The sequence below is a fragment of the Pinus tabuliformis genome, chromosome 7, assembly GCF_031772625.1.
Source record: "Pinus tabuliformis cultivar Carrire ecotype Pingquan chromosome 7, CPIR1, whole genome shotgun sequence".
Classification (NCBI taxonomy): domain Eukaryota; kingdom Viridiplantae; phylum Streptophyta; class Pinopsida; order Pinales; family Pinaceae; genus Pinus; species Pinus tabuliformis.
The window spans coordinates 1,078,757,317-1,078,778,569 of NC_142293.1; positions in this window are offsets into that span (position 1 = coordinate 1,078,757,317).

A 21,253-nucleotide genomic window follows, 5' to 3' on the forward strand; every position below is an offset into this window, starting at 1 on the left:
TCTTTCCTGGACGGATTTTCAGGATATAATCAAGTGTTGGTACACCCAGATGATCAGTTAAAAACCACCTTCCGAGCTAAATGGGGTACCTACACGTATCGGAAAATGCTGTTCGGTCTGATCAACGCCGGCGCCACTTTTCAGAGAGCCATGGACATTGCATTTAAAGGTTTAGTCAATAAATCGGTAGTGATCTACCTGGATGATATAACTGTATACTCCAAGAACCAAAACGACCACCTCAAAGATTTGAAGCAAATCTTTCAAAGATGTTTAAGGTATGGGATCTCGCTTAACCCGAAGAAATATTTTTTCACATTGAGTGAAGGAAAATTGCTAGGATTCATAGTGTCCAAATCTGGCATTCACATTGAACCTGACAGAATCAAAGAAATTTCCGAGATATCCATGCCTCATAACAAAAAGACCATGCAATCTTTCCTAGGACAGATCAATTTTGTGAAAAGATTTGTCCCAGATTTTTCACGTATTATTTCTCCTTTACAAAAAATGATAAAAAAGAATTCAAACTTTAAATGGGGTCTAGACGAGCACGAAGCATTTAACTTAATCAAACAAGCCATCATCAACGCTCCATCTCTAGCAACCCCAAATTTTTCAGAGCCCTTTGTCTTATACACGTTTTCCTCAGAGAATTCTTATGCTACGATCTTGACTCAAGCGAATCAAGAAAAGGTAGAAGCTTTGATCGCATTCTTTAGCTCAAACTTACAAGGTGCTGAGCTGAAATATTTGGATGTAGAGAAACAGGCATACGCTGTTTTCAAAGCAATTAAATATTTCAGACCTTTCTTGCTAAAGGCCCATACCAAGGTCATAGTACCATTCCCAGCGGTAAGAAACCTCCTAATACAGAAAGATGTGGGCGAAAAGAGAGCGAATTGGATCACCGCCTTGCAAGAATACGACCTGGAGATCAAGCCGGCACACATCGTAAGAGGCCAAGGCTTCTGCAAGATGTTAGCTGGAGCATCGCAAATCCCCGAAAAATCATCTGAAGAGGTACACGCGTATGAGGTAAGCCTAAACGACGCACAATCATTATATGCTGACACCATTTATTTCCTGAAAAACGGGCATGCTCCATTTCACTTGGATCACATCAAGAAGAGAGCCCTGAGATTAAAAGCTAAACAATACCAGCTCGTAAATGATGTCCTGTTTAAAAGGAATTATGATTCTGTGCTCCTTAGATGTCTTGAGAAAACTGAAGCCGAAAAGGTTTTGCAGGAACTCCACGATGGACCAGCAGGTGGACACTATGCTGGAGAAGCCACCGCACACAAAATCTTACGTGCAGGATACTACTGGCCCACGCTGTTCAAAGACTCGTACCATCATGTAAGGAAATGCCAAGTCTGCCAAACTGCTACAGGAAAACAAAATAAGTCATCCATGCCACTATAGTCGGTTAACAACGAACAGTGGTTCAGCCAATGGGGCCTGGACATAATAGGTGAGATCGTTCCTCACTCCTCTAAACAGCATAGGTATATCCTCACGGCAACTGACTATTTTACTAAATGGGTAGAGGCAGTTCCTCTCAAGACAGCTAATTCTGAAAACATTATTGAATTCATAGATCAGTTTATCATTACTAGGTTTGGATTGCCAACGGCCTTAATATTTGATAATGCTTCATATTTTTCTGGAAATACCATGACTGAGTTTGCGCTCAAAAGAGGGTTCAAACTGAAGTATTCTGCCAACTACTATCCGCAAGGTAATGGGCTGGCTGAATCAACGAACAAGAACCTAATCAGGATTATCAAAAAGACAGTCGACCAAAACCAAAAGAATTGGCATAAAGCACTGGTAAACGCCTTATGGGCAGACAGAATTACAAAGAAAGCCTCTATCGGCACTTCTCCCTTCAATTTAGTTTACGGGAGAGAAGCAGTTCTTCCTACTCACTTAGTCATTCCCTCCTTGTCCTTAGTGTTAGCGCTTGAAATTTCACCTAGGCTGAGATAGACAAATCTCAAGGCTACATCAAACCATTCAGCCTCGTAGCTAGCCCTACGAGGCAGGAGAAGGCTCTCTCTGGTCAAACTCGGTAGATCTTTCAATAGGATGAGCTGACCCAATTAGGAACACTGATATTAGGCTAGTAAACTGATAAGGAGGGTTGATTTAAAGTTTTTTGGGGTTTTTGGTGGCAATTGGAGGGAGTGCAATTCAGGGTGCAGGGATTGAGCTCAGTTTTTTGCAGGTGGGTCTTTGGGGCAAGGTAGGAGTTTGTGCTGATGCCTTTAGCTGAGATAGATGATCAAGGAGGAAAGAACAGAAGCTAAAGAGGGCAAACAATGACTTTGAATCCTCTTTAGACAGTGGAAAACATAAACATTAAACAAATTTGAAAGCTGAGCATGACATGCATGAATTCAAACTTTATCACTTCATTTGTTTAATTAGCAGCAGTAAAGAAAGGGATGGAACACATAAAAACACTTAAAATTACAATAAGAGAACACACCATCAACACAAGAGTCCACAAGAATCCCAATGATGTCTGCAAAAACCTTGGTCTTCATTTTCCTCAAATTGCAGAGATACAAGTAAAATATACAATAGGAGCTTCTTCCTCAAGAGTCCAACCATGAAAATGAGCAAGAGAAGGCATAATATAGATGATCTAACTCCTTTCCCCACCTCTAGGGGTCGAGCTCAGCTTCCGAGGAGCTGTTTCAACTAATTCTAAACTGAGCACTAGATAATAGGCAGTCAAAACAACTTGCCTCTAAAACTTAGGAAACCTATCCATGCATTAAATATTTACCATTTACATCAAAGAATCTTCTAGAAGTGATGAAGGAGAGTAAAAGTATATAAGTGCCATGAAAATTACACAAAAATCCATCATTTACATGCCTCAAAAGTCAACCAAGATGAAAACAGTGTTTTGCTGGCCGAACTGGTCAAAACAGGCAAATTTCCCTGACAGGTCGCGCACATCACTCTGACAGGTCGCACACATTCACAGCTATGTTTGAGGGCCTTCCTGGTGTCCAAATCAGGTGCAAGATAGCTCGTTGGAAAGGTCTGCGAGTTGACTTTCCAACCCCACCAGAATTTTTGAATTTGGAGTTGATTTGACCCCTCAAAAGTCATTTCTCCCAAGACAGCTTTCTGCAACTCAAAATAGGGGCAGAAAGTCAAAATTTGCATGTATTTTGAGCTTTTGGAAGCCCAAATCTCCATAAAATCTGAAACCCATCCATAGGCAAGTGTAATTTTGCATGAAAATTCCAAAAATGCAAAGTTTTCCCCGTTCTGAGTTGCCCCCATGTAGGGTCGCGCGCGGGGTGAGACCCGTCAAATGGCCAAAACCTGTAAAATTCCCAAAAATGCCAAAAATGCTTCAAAACTCTCAAAATTTCTTGGGTTTGCTGCTAGGAGGATGCTAATGAGTATCATGGTGAGTGAGAGAGGCCTCGGCCAAGATACGGAGCGGGTTGGTCTTCTTCTTCCTCTTGCGGGCCTCGGACAACCTCCTCTAGAATATCTTCATCTTTGCTTTGCAAACATGCATCCTCGCCCAGTAATGATTCTTCATGTTCTGTAGCAGTCTCTTGTCCTGGTTGGCCTTCTCCAACAGCCTCTCCAAGTGTGCATTCACACGGATAAGCATGGATTCCCTCTCCTTGGGCAGCAAGTCACCGGGCCTCCTACGGTTGATGACTCGGTCACTTCCAATCCTCCACAGCTCATCCAACTCTTTCTCATCCTCAAGTTGCTTGTTGCACTGCTCAAGATAGTTTATTGTCCATTGGGCCATGTCGAGCTTCTGCTGTAACAAGCGGTTTTCCGCCTCTCTCTGTCGGATGATCTCATGCAAATCTGAACTGGGGGAGCGAGCATCAAGATCAATGATGTCAACCTATGTGTCACCGGCTCTCTCCTCCTCTGTCATGGGCTGTTTGCCCTCCCGTATTGCTGATGGAGAATGCGAGACCCCATCCACCTGGTGTGGAGATAACACTCGCTGACCTGTAGATGATGATGGCGAGACCCCTTCCACCTGCTGTGGAGATAGTACTCGCCGAGCTGCTGCAAACAAGGCCCTCGGGCCTTTCTGATAAGTGAGCTGAGGTGAGGAAGCAACATGTCTCGGAACAGTGATCTCAGGCTGGTGTGACGGACCTCCCTCCTCATAAATGGCCTCTGGCTCTGGTGGCACTGTAAAGAACTCATGAGAAATGAAGTCTGCCCATGGAATGCCCTGCTGACTCAACTGATGGGAAACAATGAGCTGGATGAGACCATGATGGCACAAACTCCTATACTGCTGAGCTGGGGACCGCCTCTGAAACACGGACACCATCCTCTGAATGTCCTGGAAGAAGAAAACCGGGATGTTCATCATCCTCACTCGGGTAAAGTGCATCAACAGGCGAATGTGATAAGAGAAGACCTGTGAAAATCTCCCCTCACATGTGAAGTAATGCATGATAAGCCGCATGATCGGAGCATACTCCCCCCGGAGGAATGTGAAAGGAAAGACCCCCGAAAAGTGGCTCATGAATGCTGGCCTGACATATGGCTCAAAATAAACATAATCCAGCATTTTGCGCTTGGGCCACACCTCACCCACATTTGGTATCCCGGTAGCCTCTGAAATCACCTCCGGAGATAGCACAAAATTCACCCCTGCAAGAGTGACCTGCCCATCCTGAAGGTGCAAAACAAATAAGCGAGCCAACTCCCTGTGGTGCTGAATCTGGGCAAGCCTCTCACAGAACTGAAAACATGACATATAACGGAAACAATTCACTGCCAAAGGACAGGCCTGCAACTCTGCCAAAGAGGTGGGCTCCTCTCTTTTATGATGACCACCTTTGCCACCCCTACGAGGCCTCCGCTGTACCTCAACCTCTATGGAAGAAGACCGGTCATCACCTTGCTCATAGGTTTCAGTGGTTGACATGGTGCTTTTGAGCAAAGTGGAGAAAATAGATAAAGTAGACTGCTGCCCTTGCCTGCAAAAATGCTGAGTTGTATGCAGTTTTCAAGGGGAACAAAATCATGAAGGAAATGTTAGGGGAGGGGATTTTTCATAAGGAAAGGGAAACATATAAAAATAGGGAATTTCTAAGGGACAATTCACAAACTGTCAAACATACAATCTCATCTTAATCACCGGGAAATCATTTGCAAAGAAATGTTTTTATTAGGGAAACATGGATGATAATAACCAAGGGAAAGGATATACATGCTCAACAAGGGGTAAGGGACAGCATGTATAACAGGGGTATGGGGCAGCATAGATCACTAGCATCAACAAATTGCTCTTTGATTTTGTCTTTTGACTGTACATTATAAGGCATACTCTGTTTTTCAAGGGATTCATGTACATTTGATGCTAAGGGAAACAAGGGATTCTTTTACATTTGTCATAGGGGAAGGAGGGCTTTATTTACATTTTTGTCAAAAGGGGAAAAGGGATTTCATTGACAACTTCAAAAGGGAAAAGAGTTGTATTGAAACAAGGATATTAGGGGATAGAAGGGAAAAGGGAAAACAGGGTTTGGTTTTGGGAGACACAGCAACATTATTTTTGTAATTAATACTCAAAGAAATATGTCTTTTTGATAAATATACACAGCTGCATTGTCTTTGTTTTTGCTTTGAATATACACAGCAATATGTTCTTTGTTTTGTAATGACTATGCACAGCCATATTGCCTTTCTCTTAGTTTTGTCATTTTGCCATCATATTGCCTTTTTCTTTTTGCACATCATTTTGTTTTTCTTGCATAGAATTTTGTTCTTTTGCTGTGTGTGTTTTTATATCACAATGGAGGGTATTAGGGTTTTGGGAATATTTTTAGGGAGGGATAGGGTTTGACATTTGGAGATGGGAAAATTTTAATTTCTTTGCAAATGACATATGATAGAGATGTATAATGACAATTGCGAAATCAATGGGAAAAAATGGAGGGAATATAAATGGGAATAAAAACCTTGAAAAAACACCAACCCTAGCACTATGCCTACATGAACAAGCAATAACTAAAATCCATTTCTCTTTACATTCTTGGTAGCAAAAATATATATAAGCACAAGCCCAACATCCTTGATTTCAAGCATCCAACACGTTAAAAGAACCTACCTCGATTGATTTGGCAAGCACGAGGGCGATTGAGCAAATTTTGAAGCGGTTTTGTGAGTGACAGGTTGACGGGTCGCGCACAGGCTTTGACAGGTCGCGCACGGGCTGACAGGTCGTGCCCGTTATGTTTTTGCACTGCGGAGAGGCGCCTGACAGGTCGCGCACTACCCAACAGGTCGCGCACAGTCCCTGACAGGTCGCGCACCTGGAAAGCGACCAATTTCTTTGCACTTCGCCTTCGTTCGCCTCTTCGCCCTAACTCTTTGCCTTGCAAGCTCTTAGATGCACAATGAGGGTGTTTTAGAGGGAATTTGACTCTTTATAGGCCCAATTTGAAAAAATTTACTTACCAAACCCACTTTCTAATGTTTTGTTTTGGCATTCACTTTTAACACTGATTTAAGTTTTCTTTGTCCTGAATTTGGCTCTTTGAGTGCTTTAACTCTGTTCTTTTTGCAGGTATACCATCTGATGGACTCTGGCGAGAAGACCAGGGCTATTGCCGACATTTTGAAGAATTTTTGAAATTTCCTTATTTTTTGCAAAATTGACATGACCTTGGCTTTAAAAACAGGGTTTTTAAATCCAAGGTATAAATGAGCTATACCTGATGAAAATATCAATGAAACATATTTACATACCTCCTTCTGGCTTGCTGGGGACTCATGGACTTTTGACTCATGACATTGCAAAGACTTTTGACCGAAACCCTAGACCTAAGACTTTGGACTTCAAGACAAAGCAAAACAAATGTGACACAAGCTCATTAACTGATATGACCTGATCCAGCAAAGCCAAGAAGGGAACAAGGACCAGCTCCTCCATCAGTTTTACGGCATGCCTAACGAAATGCAAAACTGACATTGATGAGACACCTACCTATGCATAATGCAAAGAGCTTTTGATCACCGCTGGAGGGCATCATGACCGACACTAACATTGGCTCCAATGGGGATGGTAGCTCCTTGGAGGTACCAAGAACCTTAGACCTCTGGGAGAGCAGACCAGTGTTTTATTCATTGGGCAAATGGAGTCAACTTGTACACACATGACCAAACTTGAAATGACTGTATTGGACTTTGACTGAAAACTGAAATTTTCAAAGGACTTTGACACAAACAAACTAACTTTTGCAGAAAATAAACAATCTGAAAACTTCTCACCAACCAATCCCCATCCTCAGAATTATAGCCTTCACCGCGGGCCCCAAACTAAGGATGAGAGATTAGTTCACACTTGCTGTAATATGAAAGAAAAACGATAATTACAATGAGGATGATTAGAGCAGCAATTGCTCAAGCATGATATCTTTTCAGAAGCCGGCCATTCACCGACCCACCGGGACATTCATCACCATTCAAATCTTTGAGAAGGAAAGCATTGGGACCACGATATGCAGCAATCTTATAAGGACCTTTCCACAAATTATCAAATTTACCGTGCTTACCTTTGTCCTCATTTCGGGCATCCCATCTCAAAACAACATCCTCCAGCTGAAAGTTTTCCGACTTTGCCTTCTTGTCATAGATTTTCTTGATGCGCTCTTGCAATCTCAAAGAATTTTGGAGAACCTCTTCCCTTGTTTGCTGTAAGTGAATCATTTGATTGATTCGTCGTTGCATTGGATCCGGATCTTCACCCGCTTCTTGAAGCAATCTCGCGACCGGTACACTAAGTGATGTTGGAAAAACTGCATCAATTCCATAAACGATCTCAAATGGTGACATGCCAATTGACTTCTTTTGACTTACCCGATCAGCCCACAATGCATTTACCAACTTCTTGTGCCAACTTTTCTTGTTAATTTCCAGCATTTTCTTGATAATGTTCACTAGTGACTTATTTGATGATTCGGCCAGTCCATTACCTTGCGGATGATAAGTCGTGGAGTGCCCCAAGCTGATGTTATACTTATAGCAAAAATCAACCATCTTATTGGACTTAAATGCCGCTGCATTATCTGTAATCAATTTGAATGGACAGCCAAAACATGACAAGATATTATTTTCAAGAAAAGAGATGATTACCGAATCCGTGGCCTGCCGAGTGGGAATTGCCTCTATCCACTTTGTGAAGTAATCGATGGCAGTTAAGATCCATCGATGCTGCCCGGATGATGCTGGGTGGATTTCGCCAATGAAGTCTAAACCCCACTGCTGAAATGGTGCGCTGATTTCCACCGGTTTGAGAGGCAATGGCTGCATCCTTTGTTTTCCTTGGAATATTTGGCACTCATGGCAGCTCTTCACCGTTTTGTACACATCAGAAAATAGAGAAGGCCAATAGAAACCAGCTCGCAAGATCTTATTGGCTGTAGTTTTCCAAAACAAATGACCTCCACAGTCGCCTTTATGGAAATCCTCTACTGTTGCCTTTGCTTCCTCTTCGACCAAACAATTCAGCAAGATGCCCCCGGGATCTTTCCAATATAGTGCTTGATTTCATAATGCAAAACTTAGCAGCCTTTAACTTCAATGTCCTTGCTTTGTTTCTTGACATTCCAGGAGGTGCGGATACATTTTGAAGCACATAAACTATATCAGCATACCAAGGAGAAGTAATAAAAATATCTGATACCTGAACCGCTGAATTTTCTTCCTCACCATCGGACAAGGCAGCAATCAAGTTGATGTCAAGGGCATGGAGGTTTGTTTCAGCCATCAACTTAGCGAGACCTTGTCCTTTAATCAGCTTGGTAGGCTTGATTTCTACATCATATTCTAAAAGAGCAGCAATCCACTTACCCCTCCTACCTTTCGGCTCCGTTTGTACCAAGACATCTTTTACGGCTGCACTAGGGACATATGCCAATACATGAGAGTTAAGTATATATACCCAGAAATCTTTCAGAGCCTTAATCAGTGCCAACGCTTGCTTCTCAATGATATTATAATTTAGCGCCCCATCTCTTATGATTCGGCTGAAAAATGCAATTGGCCTCTCAACTCCTTCTCTCTTTTGCATTAACACGGCTGCCAATGTATGCTCAGAAGCAAAAGAAAACAGAATGAAATCTTGAGTGTAATCGGGGCTGATCAAGGTTGGGGCTGAAGACAAAATTACCTTGATTAAATTGAAAGATTTGACCGCCTCCTCAGTCCATTTGATCTCGCTGTCCTTCCGAAGCATATTGGTTATCTCTCTAAGGTGCTCTGCAAGATTAGGAATGAAGCGGCGCATAAAATTTAATTTGTCATTAAAAGATTGTATTTCCTTCTTATTTCGGGGCTGCTCTAGCTACTGAATTGCTTCCACCCGTGCAGGATCAATTCGAATACCATCTTTGGAAATGATATGTCCCAGCAACTTGCCTTCACTCATGGCAAAAAGACTCTTTTTCGGATTTAAGGAAATGCCATATTTTCTGCATTTTTGGAACACTTTCGTCAAATGAAACAAATGCTCTTCATCTGATTTGGAAAACACAGTTAAATCATCAAGATAAACAACTAAGAATATATCCTTTTCATTGGCAAAGGCCATATCCATAGCTTGCTGAAATGTGGCACCCGCGTTCTTCAACCCAAATGGCATTTTTGCATAGTGAAATGTTCCCCAAGGTGTAGTGAAGGCTGTCTTGTCACGGTCATCTTCATGCACTAAAATCTGATTGTAGCCGGAGTATCCATCTAGCAATGACATCCTTGAAGCGCCTACTACCCGCTGCAATATGTGATCCATTTTGGGCAGCGGATAGTTGTCCTTGAGAGATACTTTGTTCAAATTTCTGAAGTCTATGCATAAGCGTATTTCACCGGTCTTCTTTCTCACAGGCACTAGATTGGAGATCCAATCGGAAAAGCGAATAGGAACTATAATTCCGGACTTGTAGAGCCTATTGACTTCCTTCTCAATCAAAGGCAGCAACTTGGGATTGATCCTCCGCAACTTTTGCCGAAAAGGCTTTTGATTTGGCTTTATGGGAATAGTGTGTTGAATAATGCTTGTATCATAGGTCCTTAGATCTGAATAATCCCAAGCAAACACATTAGAAAACGATGACAATAATCTAATGTATTGATTCTTTACCTTGAGTGGCAATGCCTTTGATAACTTCACCATCTTTGGATTCTCTGCTGTCCCAAGGTTCACATCTTCCACACCTTCGTCTGTTGGCATCAAAGTTGGCTTGCGGGCCACATCATCTTGATCAAAAAGTTCTTCTAAAGGAATCAACCCTTTAGGAATATAGTTATCTTTCAGCTGCAAAACATCCATTTGATTCACTCCTTCAGGCTCCATGTCTATTGAGATTTCTTCAAATTTACCTTCTCCATGCAAGAAGTCTTTGATTTCTTCGTCATCTTGAAAGACTTGCCAACACCTTTGATTATCCGGGATTGTAGGACGATGCTTCACATAGATTTCAAACTTGTTGCTTGAATTCATTGGTATTTTCAAATTACTTGCTGCCTTTGCCAATGCATCCGCAACGCCATTTTGTATCCGGGGCACACATGTCAAGGTATGTTCTGAAAACCGCTTCAAAATGTCTAGAACAGCATTGCGATAAGCCCGCATACGAGGGTGTTTGGCTTGAAATTCCCCCTTCACTTGTTTGATAACTAATTCGGAGTCGCCATAAACCGCTATCTTCTTCGCTTTCAACTTTCGAAGGATTTTCAAACCAGCAATAAGGGCCTCATATTCCGCTTCATTATTCGAACAATCAAAAGCCAATTTATAAGAACACACCCGTACCTTGCTTGGAACTTGGTTAGGGACTGAAAATGGACTACGAATCCACACACCTATGCCAGCTCCATCGCTGCCCACTGCACCATCAAAATCCATGGTCCAAAGACCATCCTCATCATCTTCCAAGGGCTGCACTTGTGATGTTGTTGCAGTTATGATTTGCTGCCCATTTGTTTCAGCAATTGACCTTATGACAGCAGTCCTTTCTTCACTTTCCGTTCTCAATACTTCTCTGAAATTTTCTGCAATGCCTGGGATATCTTCTACCTGAACTAACTGACTATCTACCTCATTAAAATTATCAGCAAATAAAACATAAGATTCTAGATCTGTTTGTACATAATTTACAGGATGATTTACTGGCTTTTCCTTGCTAGTAATCATATACTTCATCTTTTGCTCTCGATACACTTTCCTCATTTGTCCAAACACCGGAATAGTAGCATATGAAAAATCCAGCTGAAGTGTACCTTTAAGCTTTGATCCCCATGACCTTGAGAGGAGCATGCCAAACCGTGGAGGAATGTCCGCCACTACCACATCCATCAAGAGATTCTTTGCTGGAATTTGATCCAGACTAACAACCAAATCTTTAATTAAACCGATGCATCTAACCCGGCTGGAATCAAATGAATATAGATCATGGTACTTTCGAGTAATATCAAGCCCCAACTTCTCCATAATTGCCTTGGGCATTAAATTATGTGACGCTCCCGAATCGAACATAGCATTATGAAGCACATAATCATGTATTCTCAAGCTGATATAGAATGGAGGAACATCACTCTCGGGGGACTCACCATTTAGAGCTGGCCCAAAGATCAATTCCGGCTGGTCATCCTCTACGTTCACCGCATCTAACATTGGGTCAATGTTGAACATCTTGGAAATTTGTGCTCGATATGTACTGTTCTTCATGACTTCTGTCAATGGAATGGACAATTTCAATTTTGCAACTTCATTCTCAATGCTGAATGCTTGACTCTTTTCACCTTCCTTTGCCGGATTGTCTCGTTTTTCTGCTCTATCTTTGGGTACATTTGATGGCTGATCCATCTTGTTTGCTGGAACTGTTTGAGTTGATGAAGGATCCATGACTTCTTTACCTTTTCTCTGTGGAACAGCAGCACCATTCTTTGCCAAGTTTTCCGCCCTCTTTTGAATCGGATGTATGGGAATCGTCTGGTTTCTCAATTGTCTTTGCTGGCCTTGCTGAGCTGATAAAGCGTGTAAATAACCTCTTTGATACTCTTCAGACTCATCTTGAAGTACAACATCATTAGATAAAATGTAATGCTCATCTTGAGGTGTATAAGCATTACCTATCAGCTCTTCTTCCTCCGTGATGTATGTGGGCAGATCATCGGGAGTGAAGAAATGATTTTCTTCACCAACACCTTCACCTTCATCTTCTGATTCTTGAGTGACATAATTTTGCTGAAGTGGAGGTTGGATTGGCTGCTGCACAGCCGCTTCTTGTGCTCGTGTTTCCCGTTGTTTGATTCTATATTGGGGCTGCTGTTGTTGACCTCTGAAATTTGGGTTTCGAACTTGTGGTTCCGGTTTGCCAAGACTAAGATTTTGGAGTGCCTTTTTCACCTCCTCAACTGTACGAAGAACCTGAGAAGTGGATGCTGCCTCTTCTTTGATTGTGACCTTCTTCTCCGCCTTCATTCTTGCCCTTTTGTCATTCAAATTAGCCTCCACACTGACTGCAATTTTCTGCATTTCCTCCAAGGTAGGAGGATCTCGGTCCCGCAGTGAGTAGGCCATCTCCGGATCGAAACCATCCGGGAACTTAAGCAATGCGGACTTTCTTGATGGCTTCAAATCATCGGGGATAGCGTTATAAACTGAATTAAATCTGATTATATAGTCTTGAACCGACTCACCCAGATTTCGCTTGAGGTTGTTGTACTCGGCATTGATTTGCAGCGGGTCTTTTCTTATTTCCCATCGGTCCAAGAATTGCCTTTCAAGTGCTTCCAAAGAGACGATACTACCAGCTGCCAGCCCTCTGAACCATTTCCGAACTTCTCCTCCAAATGTCTGAACGAACAATCTCATTGTAACATCTTCCTCGTCTAACTCATATAGATCAAAAAAGGTAGTCATCCGGTCTATATGCTGCTGCGCTGAAACACTTTGAGGAGTGCCATCAAACATGGGTATTTTGCTTTGATAGTCAGCTGGCATGTCATGAAGATTTTGGGGAAGAACAAGGGGAGCAAACCGGGCAGCCATTGCTCTAGGCGGGGGAGGTGGAGGAGTAGGATGTGTTTGAGGAGGGGGAGGTGGGAGTATGATAACAGGGGCTGTAACAATGGGGAGAGAAGTTTGTGGAGTTGAAGGGGTGGGAGGAGTTTGAGGTGTATGAGATGAAGGGGAACCAGCAGGGGTTTCGGGATGAGTTACTATAGGTGAAATGGAAATAAAAGGAGGGAAGGATTCTTGGTGAGCCGTGTGAGAAGATCCAATATTATCAGAGGTATTAAGAGCAGATCCAATATTATCAGAGATGTTCTCAAGAAAATCAACAAGGGTAGTGGTTTGAATGTCTGTCTGGAGATGTCTCAATATAAAATTTTCAATCACCTTGTTGTGTCTCTCGTAGTCAATGGAGGCTGCAAAATTAGGATCAAGGACTAAAGAGTCGAGTGCACTGTCAGACTTAGTTTTAAACAAAGACAATTCAAAACCTTCGTCAAAATCAAGATCTTCAAAATATTTAATAACAGCAGGCGATGAATTAGATCTAACAATGGGTCTTGGATCAGAAGCCAGCTTGTATTCGCGAATAGACTAGGAAAGGAAAAACCGCTCAGCCGTATGGAAACTCTTAGCCTATCATTCGAAGCTTAGAGTCCATAATGATACTGGGATAAAGATGTCACTGAAGTGAGGGTTTCAGAAGCTCACGGAGATCGACTGAAGCAGCGTTTATCTACTCACGCTGATGTAAAACAAGAGCGTTTTCGAAGGCTACCTGGCGTATCTTCAGACTCCGTCTAAGACTTAAGAAATCACACTACAATGAGCAAATTACAAATTTGTTCTCCCCAGTATGGTCACCGATATGTTAGCGCTTGAAATTTCACCTAGGCTGAGATAGACAAATCTCAAGGCTACATCAAACCATTCAGCCTCGTAGCTAGCCCTACGAGGCAGGAGAAGGCTCTCTCCGATCAAACTCGGTAGATCTTTCAATAGGATGAGCTGACCCAATTAGGAACACTGATATTAGGCTAGTAAACTGATAAGGAGGGTTGATTTAAAGTTTTTTGGGGTTTTTGGTGGCAATTGGAGGGAGTGCAATTCAGGGTGCAGGGATTGAGCTCAGTTTTTTGCAGGTGGGTCTTTGGGGCAAGGTAGGAGTTTGTGCTGATGCCTTTAGCTGAGATAGATGATCAAGGAGGAAAGAAGAGAAGCTAAAGAGGGAAAACAATGACTTTGAATCCTATTTAGACAGTGGAAAACATAAACATTAAACAAATTTGAAAGCTGAGCATGACATGCATGAATTCAAACTTTATCACTTCATTTGTTTAATTAGCAGCAGTAAAGAAAGGGATGGAACACATAAACACACTTACAATTACAATAAGAGAACACACCATCAACACAAGAGTCCACAAGAATCCCAATGATGTCTGCAAAAACCCTGGTCTTCCTTTTCCTCAAATTGCAGAGATACAAGTAAAATATACAATAGGAGCTTCTCCCTCAAGAGTCCAACCATGAAAATGAGCAAGAGAAGGCATAATATAGATGATCTAACTCCTTTCCCACCTCTAGGGGTCGAGCTCAGCTTCCTAGGAGCTGTTTCAACTAATTCTAAACTGAGCACTAGATAATAGGCAGTCAAAACAACTTGCCTCTAAAACTTAGGAAACCTATCCATGCATTAAATATTTACCATTTACATCAAAGAATCTTCTAGAAGTGATGAAGGAGAGTAAAAGTATCTAAGTGCCATGAAAATTACACAAAAATCCATCATTTACATGCCTCAAAAGTCAACCAAGATGAAAACAGTGTTTTGCTGGCCGAACTGGTCAAAACAGGCAAATTTCCCTGACAGGTCGCGCACATCACTCTGACAGGTCGCGCACATTCACAGCTCTGTTTGAGGGCCTTCCCGGTGTCCAAATCAGGTGCAAGATATCTCGTTGGAAAGGTCTATGAGTCTAATTTCCAAACCCACTAGAATTTTGGAATTTGGAGTTGATTTCACCCCTCAAAACTCATTTCTCCCAAGACAGCTTTCTGCAACTCAAAATAGGGGCAGAAAGTCAAAATTTGCATGTATTTTGAGCTTTTGGAAGCCCAAATCTCCATAAAATATGAAACCCATCCATAGGCAAGTGTATTTTTGCATGAAAATTCCAAAAATGCAAAGTTTTCCCCGTTCTGAGTTGCCCCCATGTAGGGTCGCGCGCGGGGTGAGACCTGTCAAATGGCCAAAACCTGTAAAATTCCCAAAAATGCCAAAAATGCTTCAAAACTCTCAAAATTTCTTGGGTTTGCTGCTAGGAGGATGCTAATGAGTATCATGGTGAGTGAGAGAGGCCTCAGCCAAGATACGGAGCGGGTTGGTCTTCTTCTTCCTCTTGCGGGCCTCGGACAACCTCCTCTGGAATATCTTCATCTTTGCTTTGCAAACATGCATCCTAGCCCAGTAATGATTCTTCATGTTCCGTAGCAGTCTCTTGTCCTGGTTGGCCTTCTCCAACAGCCTCTCCAAGTGTGCATTCACACGGATAAGCATGGATTCCCTCTCCTTGGGCAGCAAGTCACCGGGCCTCCTACGGTTGATGACTCGGTCACTTCGAATCCTCCACAGCTCATCCAACTCTTTCTCATCCTCAAGTTGCTTGTTGCGCTGCTCAAGATAGTTTATTGTCCATTGGGCCATGTCGAGCTTCTGCTGTAACAAGTGGTTTTCCGCCTCTCTCTGTCGGATGATCTCATGCAAATTTGAAGTGGGGGAGCGAGCATCAAGATCAATGATGTCAACCTGTGTGTCACCGGCTCTCTCCTCCTCTGTCATGGGCTGTTTGCCCTCCCGTACTGCTGATGGAGAATGCGAGACCCCTTCCACCTGGTGTGGAGATAACACTCGCTGACCTGTAGATGATGATGGCGATACCCCTTCCACCTGCTGTGGAGATAGTACTCGCCAAGCTGCTGCAAACAAGGCCCTCGGGCCTTTCTGATAAGTGAGCTGAGGTGAGGAAGCAACATGTCTCGGAACAGTGATCTCAGGCTGGTGTGACGGACCTCCCTCCTAATAAATGGCCTCTGGCTCTGGTGGCACTGTAAAGAACTCATGAGAAATGAAGTCTGCCCATGGAATGCCCTGCTGACTCAACTGATGGGAAACAATGAGCTGGATGAGACCATGATGGCACAAACTCCTATACTGCTGAGCTGGGGACCGCCTCTGAAACACGGACACCATCCTCTGAATGTCCTGGAAGAAGAAAACCGGGATGTTCATCATCCTCACTCGGGTAAAGTGCATCAACAGGCGAATGTGATAAGAGAAGACCTGTGAAACTCTCCCCTCACATGTGAAGTAATGCATGATAAGCCACATGATCGGAGCATACTCCCCCCGGAGGAATCTGAAAGGAAAGACCCCCGACAAGTGGCTCATGAATGTTGGCCTGACATATGGCTCAAAATAAACATAATCCAGCATTTTGCGCTTGGGCCACACCTCACCCACATTTGGTATCCCGGTAGCCTCTGAAATCACCTCCGGAGATAGCACAAAATTCACCCCTGCAAGAGTGACCTGCCCATCCTGAAGGTGCAAAACAAATAAGCGAGCCAACTCCCTGTGGTGCTGAATCTGGGCAAGCCTCTCACAGAACTGAAAACATGACATATAACGGAAACAATTCACTGCCAAAGGACAGGCCTGCAACTCTGCCAAAGAGGTGGGCTCCTCTCTTTTATGATGACCACCTTTGCCACCCCTACGAGGCCTCCGCTGTACCTCAACCTCTGTGGAAGAAGACCGGTCATCACCTTGCTCATAGGTTTCAGTGGTTGACATGGTGCTTTTGAGCAAAGTGGAGAAAATAGATAAAGTAGACTGCTGCCCTTGCCTGCAAAAATGCTGAGTTGTATGCTGTTTTCAAGGGGAACAAAATCATGAACGAAATGTTAGGGGAGGGGATTTTTCATAAGGAAAGGGAAACATATAAAAATAGGGAATTTCTAAGGGACAATTCACAAACTGTCAAACATACAATCTCATCTTAATCACCGGGAAATCATTTGCAAAGAAATGTTTTTATTAGGGAAACATGGATGATAATAACCAAGGGAAAGGATATACATGCTCAACAGGGGGTAAGGGATAGCATGTATAACAGGGGTATGGGGCAGCATAGATCACTAGCATCAACAAATTGCTCTTTGATTTTGTCTTTTGACTGTACATTATAAGGCATACTCTGTTTTTCAAGGGATTCATGTACATTTGATGCTAAGGGAAACAAGGGATTCTTTTACATTTGTCATAGGGGAAGGAGGGCTTTATTTACATTTTTGTCAAAAGGGGAAAATGGATTTCATTGACAACTTCAAAAGGGAAAAGAGTTGTATTGAAACAAGGATATTAGGGGATAGAAGGGAAAAGGGAAAACAGGGTTTGGTTTTGGGAGACACAGCAACATTATTTTTGTAATGAATACTCAAAGCAATATGTCTTTTTGATAAATATACACAGCTGCATTGTCTTTGTTTTTGCTTTGAATATACACAGCAATATGTTCTCTGTTTTGTAATGACTATGCATAGCCATATTGCCTTTCTCTTAGTTTTGTCATTTTGCCATCATATTGCCTTTTTATTTTTGCACATCATTTTGTTTTTCTTGCATAGAAATTTGTTCTTTTGCTGTGTGTGTTTTTATATCACAATGGAGGGTATTAGGGTTTTGGGAATATGTTTAGGGAGGGATAGGGTTTGACATTTGGAGATGGGAAAATTTTAATTTCTTTGCAAATGACATATGATAGAGATGTATAATGACAATTGCGAAATCAATGGGAAAAAATGGAGGGAATATAAATGGGAATAAAAACCTTGAAAAAACACCAACCCTAGCACTATGCCTACATGAACAAGAATTAACTAAAATCCATTTCTCTTTACATTCTTGGTAGCAAAAATATATATAAGCACAAGCCCAACATCCTTGATTTCAAGCATCCAACACGTTAAAAGACCCTACCTCGATTGATTTGGAAAGCACGAGGGCGATGGAGCAAATTTTGAAGCGGTTTTGTGAGTGACAGGTTGACGGGTCGCGCACAGGCTTTGACAGGTCGCGCATGGGCTGACAGGTCGCGCCCGTTATGTTTTTGCACTGCGGAGAGGCGCCTGACAGGTCGCGCACCGCCCAACAGGTCGCGCACAGTCCCTGACAGGTCGCGCACCTGAAAAACGACCAATTTCTCTGCACTTCGCCTTCGTTCGCCTCTTCGCCCTAACTCTTTGCCTTGCAAGCTCTTAGATGCACAATGAGGGTGTTTTAGAGGGAATTTGACTCTTTATAGGCCCAATTTGAAAAAATTTACTTACCAAACCCACTTTCTAATGTTTTGTTTTGGCATTCGCTTTTAACACTGATTTAAGTTTTCTTTGTCCTGAATTTGGCTCTTTGAGTGCTTTAACTCCGTTCTTTTTGCAGGTAGACCATCTGATGGACTCTGGCGAGAAGACCAGGGCTATTGCCGACATTTTGAAGAATTTTTGAAATTTCCTTATTTTTTGCAAAATTGACATGACCTTGGCTTTAAAAACAGGGTTTTTAAATCCAAGGTATAAATGAGCTGTACCTGATGAAAATATCAATGAAACATATTTACATACCTCCTTCTGGCTTGCTAGGGACTCATGGACTTTTGACTCATGACATTGCAAAGACTTTTGACTGAAACCCTAGACCTAAGACTTTGGACTTCAAGACAAAGCAAAACAAATGTGACACAAGCTCATTAACTGATATGACCTGATCCAGCAAAGCCAAGAAGGGAACAAGGACCAGCTCCTCCATCAGTTTTATGGCATGCCTAACGAAATGCAAAACTGACATTGATGAGACACCTACCTATGCATAATGCAAAGAGCTTTTGATCACCAATGGAGGGCATCATGACCGACACTAACACTTAGTACAATACATTGATGAAGTATCTACTTCTCCCTTACAGCTAAGGCAAATGGAAATAATCAAGCTAGAAGAACAACGAGAACAGGCCAAGAAAACCCATGCTCACCACCAAGCGCTGATAAAATCCTCTTTTGATTCGAACATAATGACCAGAAAAAACTTTCAGATGGGAGATTTAGTTTTGAAATGGGATAAGGCTCACGAAGAAAAGGGCAAACATACGAAATTCCAGAAGCTATGGCTTGGTCCTTTTCAGATCGTAGAGGTCATAGGCCCGTCGACTTTTGTGTTGCAGGACTTGACAGGCAGGAGAGATTCTCTGCCTGTGAATGGACAAATCCTCAAAATGTATTTTCCATAGAAGGTCATCCTTCTATTTTTGTAGGATAATTTTAGTTTTATTTTTTATTTTTTATTTTTATTTTTTAGTTTTTATTTCTTATAAATAAGGTTGGTTGTGAATGATCATAGATTATATTCATGAAGAAACATACCATTTCTCTATCAGATTTTGATTTCACTTGTATAAATAGTAAAATTTTCGAAAAAAATCTGACTTTTATTATTGACAGATAGAGTTAACTTTAGCCTGAATATGATGTTAGTTTCAACTTCACAAAGAAATCTGGGATGAAAGTAACTTTTGGCAAAAAATTGTTTTATGCCAACGCAATGAAAAGTATCATCAATAGAAAAATAATTATTCTCTGCAAAACTGCTGTTCTTAAACTCTATTATTGTCATCCAGAGCTTTCTTAAGGAAAAACAATGACTTCCTCCCTGTTAAGGAAATCGCAGCATCCAGAGAAACAATCCAAGAAAACACTATATCTCAAAGAATGAGAGGTCTCATCACGAGCCGGCTTATCATGATCACATATATTATAACTTGCTGACTTTGCCACTACTGTCTACCAAAACAGGGCAACGACTCAAGATTGTTGCAATCAAAAGACAAGGGGTCACACACACACGCACACCCTTCACATTGGGAAACTGGTCCCATTACCCCCAGTCGGACCCGCTACTCCAAACGGGCAAGGAGCCGCCAACCAGGTTCCGGACCGGGTGGGTATCCCCCTTGTTTTCGACCCGACTTCGGGGCCCTCAACAGAAGTATAAGCAATAAACATAATCATCGGATCTGTAATTCTAGATAGTAATAAGCATCATAAGTCAAGAAATACTTATCTTCAATGAGAGGTGATCCTCTCCCTCTTGAACCAATCATCAAGAGCCATTAATGTCCATGGTCCATATACCAATGTTTCCTTCAAGTATCCAACAAGGTCTGCTAGGGATTATCCCATCTCGGGCTTCATCAAATCTCCCACAAGTTCTTTAGCATCTTCCCGTTGACCATACTAGGTTTCATATCTCATATCGTTTCCATAAATCAAGGTTTTCTCTCCAAACATGACCTCATAGAATCCATCAAACCCTAATAATCAAGTTGCCTAGGGTTTTCTTCAAACCCTAGATTTATTTTAGGTCTCCACCATCCTCTTCCTTCTTCCATCAATGATGTCATCATCAGGGTGATCTCCATGGATTTTCTTCAACCCAGCTCTAATACCATGTTAATTTTCAGGATACATTGTTCTTTGCTTTGGTAATTTCATTTCATCATTAATACATTAAGTTGACCGCATATTATCATTACATTATTCATATGTACACCATTATCCATAAGAATATCCAATTATATAGAAATAGAAACATCATCATCATCATCATCAATGCAATGGAACATAAAGGAACAAGAGAATAAAAGCAAGCACACACATAGAGACACCAGGATTGGTCCGAGACCAGGGCAAAGCCCACTATGGGGAAAATTGTTGTAAATCTTCTTCTTCTTAGTTTGTCATCAAATGATAAAGCAAAGGAGAGTACAATGATCCATAACTTTATCTATGCAACAAAAAAACTATGATATCCATGAAATATATCTAATCATGCTTGAAAAAAAAACCCTGATTTTGATGACTGTAATATGTTATTGTTGATTGTAGACAGCTGTTGGATACTATTGTCACTGTGTCGTACACTGCTAAACACTGAGCAGAAACTTTGAAATACATAAATATCATCCATGAGTCTTGGATGTAGGGAGGAGGAGCTGTGTGAGTGTCTATAGCAGATTTGGATGCTCTCTACATGACTGCATCGAGAACAAATTTGGGCGCTATCTACATATCTAGATGACTACATCCAGAACAAATCTCAAC